This window comes from Ovis aries, chromosome 2, assembly GCF_016772045.2.
Source record: "Ovis aries strain OAR_USU_Benz2616 breed Rambouillet chromosome 2, ARS-UI_Ramb_v3.0, whole genome shotgun sequence".
Taxonomy (NCBI): domain Eukaryota; kingdom Metazoa; phylum Chordata; class Mammalia; order Artiodactyla; family Bovidae; genus Ovis; species Ovis aries.
In genome coordinates, this window is record NC_056055.1 from 235,208,105 (window position 1) to 235,212,925 (window position 4,821).

The window sequence follows — 4,821 nt, forward strand, 5'->3', positions numbered from 1 at the left end:
CTCCGGCTGGCCGTGTCTGTCTTATCCCGTCGGCTCGGGCCCGCCGGCTGCTCCGCCCCATCCAATATCACCTTTCCCTCCGCTGCTTCCTCCCTTGGGCCCAGCCCCAGGGGCCCGCCCTTCCCTCCGGGTCGGCTTGCTTCTGGCTGGGCACCAAACCCTCCCCTCTTTTTTTTGTTACTGGTCACGACCCCCTCCAGGGCCGTGCTTCTGCTTGGGCACTGCCCTCATCCTTCTCCCTGACACTCCCCTTGGTCTCTCCAGGAAAATCAGCATTACTGTGCTGGACTCTGGGGGCCCAGAAAAGCTTGAGACTGGAGGAGATGGACAGACAACTCAGAATAAAGAGAATGGCCACCTACCCCGGGCCCATTTAATTCTCCAAAGATGGGGTTTGGTTTTTGCTGACTTCTGTTTTGTGACCCTGGGCCTTTCTGGCTTTGTTGGAGGGATTAGGAGCTGCCCCCACCATCTCCACCCCTGGTTTCTCCTAAGGACTGGTGGGGTCAGAGAAAGACTGGGGAAGAAGTCTTGAAAAACTGATTTCTTATTCCTATTTTACAGGTGAGGGAACTGAGCCTTAAGCCACTTGGCCCCTTGGCCAGGGCCCCCCAGGTGGCAGGTGATGCTAGTGCACTCCTCAGTGGCCTCAGACTTAAGGCAGCAAAATGCATCCCTAGGAGGGGCCCATGACAGGAGGGCTGCCTGGAAGCTGAATGAGTATTTCCAACTTTCTAATTTTGCTTTAATGAACCTGTATTATTTTATTTTATTTTTTTGTATTATTTTAATATCAGAAAAAAAAAAATGTAACCCAAAGGTCAAGCTGTCTCCTGTCCCCTTAGATTTAAGGACACTTTACTCAACGTGGGGTTTCCCAGGTGGTGCTAGTGGTAAAGAACCCATCTGCCAATGCAGGAGATGCAGGTTGGATCCCTGGGTCAGGAAGATCCCCTGGAGGAGGGCATGGCAACCTACTCCAGTATCCTTACCTGGAGAATCCCATGGACAGAGGAGCCTGGCAGGCTACAGTCCATAGGGTCGCAAAGAGTTGGACACGACTGAAGCGACATACATCCCTGATTATCTCCTCTGAGCAGGGAATGTGGCTGCCTCAGCTTCGAAGTCCTGGGAAGTCAGCATTCCCTGGCAGGCCAGTGGTTAGGGCTCTGCACTTCCACTGCAGGGGGCACAAGTTCAATGCCTGAGTGGGGAGTGAAGATCCCACACACCACACAGCACAGCCCCCCACCACCTAAAAATACATCCCAGGAGGGGAGAGCTGCTTCCCCCAACACGATCTATCTATTCCTGGGAAGGGCAGTGATTGGCCTGTGTTTGGCCCAAATCACAAGCATGTTCGTTAGGCCAGTTACCACTGTCAGGGAGATGGAAGACTACAACTGACCAGGCTGAGCCACAGGTAAACCTACCCTTGAGCTGCAAGCACAGTCAGGTGATTGACAGTATCACTAGACTAGAAAATAACGGGTAATCATGGAGAAAAAACATTTCAGGAGCAGAGACTGCTTATGCAATGATCAAGTACCCCTGGGAGGAAAAGAAGCCTGAAAAAAAATGGATAGAGAGTTTGACAGGGGCCAGGGAACAATACAGCTCCATGGCAATGAGGAGCCTTGGAAAGTGTGACCAGGAGTCAGGCCACTGGGTTCTCTTTCAGGTTTTGTCCCTGTCTCAGTCAATACAGGTCTGCTAGCCAGGCCCCTGCAGGACCTCAGCCATGAAACTGACAAACATGAGCCTTAACTCTCATGAAACTCACATGGCCTGGCAATGACCTGATGGGGGGCAGGGCCCATCAGGGGCCCTTCTGGGCCCATTTCCTCACTAGCTTAAAAAAAAGAAAAGCACCAGCTGATCTCTATGGACCTTCCCAGCCCACAGATGCAGAATTCTTCCCATTCTTCCTTTCTCCCTTATCTCCCTCATTTCCTTTCTCTAGGCTTCTGGAACCCTCCTTTCCTTCAAAAAAAAAAAAAAAAAAAAAAAGATTTACTGCCTGGGAGTTTCCTGGTGGCTTAGTGGTTAGGATAACGGAATTTCATTCCCATGGCCCTGGTTCAATCCCTGGTCAGGGGACTGAGATCTCACAAGCTGTGAGACGTGGCCAAGAAAGAAAAGAGAAAATCAAAAACTTACTGCCACTTTCATATGTTTGGTTAGTGAGAGATAACAAAAAATACGGACAAACACCTTGCCAATGGGCCAGACTCTGGAGCTAGATAGTTCTAGAATGGCCAGGAGCAAGAGGAAAGGGCATCCCAGGAGGAAGGAATACAGTGGGCAAAGGCCTGGAGGCAGGGAAGTTTAAGGAATTCAGTTCAATCAACTTACACCAACAACTACCTGGGCCACACCAGGTGGTGACAGGTCCCTACCCCTTGGAGAGCTCAGAATTCAAGGGACTCAGGGATGAGTTAACGGAAGAGAAGCTGCATCAGGGAGACCTTGTGTTTGAACTTGTTCTGTAGGTGACAGGGAGAGTGACAGGCTCCAACCTGGGTCACTTGACTCTATTTTTCTTTTCTTTTTCCATCATGTTCTCTGTTGCTTCTTCCTTTTTCCCCCAGGAAAAGCCACTGGCCTAAACTCTAGTCCTAGATTTGAGTCCTGATTGTCATTTACTAGCTGTGCAACCTTGGGCTAATTACTTAGCCTCTCTGAGTCTCTATTTCCAAATCTGTAAAATGGGGCTAATAACGTCTGGTGGAAGGTTTCAGTAGTCATGCACCAGGCAGGAATCTCAGGCACAGCTAGCACTGACCAAAAGAGGATACTGCCTTTGGCTTCAAGGGGCAGCAGAGAGCCAGCTAGCCATGTTCCCAAGGGCTGGATATCTGGAATCTCTCTTGCTTCCCTTTGTCAAGTTCCTGTCAGTCCTGCTCAGAAGCTAAGGAACTTGGGAGCAGGGGGCATTTTCAGGGGAATCCCCAGGTAGGAAAAGCAGAACTGCCTTCCTTACCCTAGAGGAGAAAGCTGTCCCCAGACCCCAAAGTTACCCAGGTGGTGCTAGTGGTAAAGAACCCATCTACCAATTCAGGAGACGTAAGAGATGTGAGTTCGATCCCTGGGTCTGGAAGATCTGGAGAAAGGAATGGCAACACACTTCAGTATTCTTGCCTGGAGAATCCCAATGGACAGAGGATCCTGGTGGGCTACAATCCATGGGTTGCAAAGAGTTAGACATGACTGAAGTGACTTAGCATGCATGCAGACCCCAAAGCAGGACCCCCACATCCCAGCCTCATTTTCTGCCTGAGGAATGGGGAGGGGCCCAGTTAAAGAAGGATACTCAAATCCCTGCCTTCCCGACTTCTCTCTCAAACACCTTATTAGCCAGCCCCTCCCTAAGGGACCCTCTTTTAGAAGGAGGGGGCGAAGTACAGATGGACCCCCCCCTCAGGTTACCATGGAGATGGCAGGGAAAGGGTTGCTGTATCGCCATGGCAACAATTGACGTCAGCACTACCCTTTCTCATTGCTTGATATGAGAGGGGGGCAGCCACCCCAACCGCAAGCAAATCCCCCACAAAGCCTCCTCCCTTTACTGAGCCAATCAACCAAGGGGTCGACAGGCTTAATATAGCACGGGAGTTAAAAGCACAGACTCTGATGTCAGTCCAACCTTGGTTCAAATCCTCTTTTTGCATGGTTTTAGCTGTTTGAATTTGAGCAAGTCCCTTAACCCTGGAAGACTAGTATGTACAATGGGGATAGAAAGCTACATGCCTCCAACGGTTAATGTGAGGACTGCAGGGGATCATGCAGGTGACAGGCATTAGGCCAGTTTATGGGAAGTACACACTGATGTTAGTGACTCTCTAGAGTCCTGGGGACCTGTCAGGGCATTGTGGCTTTTCAGATATAGACTCACAGCCCCTAAAAGCTTCCAGCATTCCTAAGGTCTGGCCCTGAGTTTGAGCATCTCAGAACCGGTGGTGGGGAGCAGAGGGCGGGTATTTCCTTGGCAGGATAGTGGATAAGAATCCACCTGCCAGTGCAGAGGACACGGGTTCAATCCCTGGTCTGGGACGATCCCACCTGCCACGGAGCAACTAAGTCTGAACACACTTACTGAAGCCCACACACCCTAAAGCCTGTGTTCCACAAGACAAAAGCTACCACAACGAGAAGCCCGCGTACCACAACTAGAGAAAACCCACATGCAGCAACAAAGACCCAGGGCAGCCAAAAGTAAAAATTAATTGATTAATTAAAGAAGGAATGGGGGAGGTGAATCCAGAGACAGTGGAATTTCCGGACTCAGGAAACCCCAGATGCCACTTTCTTTGAAACCTCATCACATCCAAACCCTGACCCAACTTCCCTTTCCTCCTCCCATCTGCCTCCTCCTCCTAGGCCTTCTTAGCAGCCATCTACCTCTTGAGACTCCATCTGCTCCTCCAGGAAAAAGCATGGATGAGGGCCATTGGGAGACAGCAGGCAATCTGACATCAGGTAGATCAGTGGGTTGGACCCCACAGGGATCCATGGGCCTCTCCCCACCCTCCCTTGGGGTGAAGACACTGGAATCATTCTCACTCCCTCTCTTTTCCCCAGGCCCCAGTCCAGGTGCCCACAGTCGATTCTCTGATTCTACCGTATTGCCCTGAATCAGACTCCAATTGATATTCATCTGGATTACTCCAGTGGCCCCCCAACCTGTTTTTCCTTTTTTAAAAAATATTTTTTATTGATTTATTTGACTGAGTTGAGTCTTCATTGTGGCCCCTGGGATCCTCACCGTGTCATGTGAGATCTTTCACTGTGGCATGTGGGCTCACTATTTGTGGCACAGAC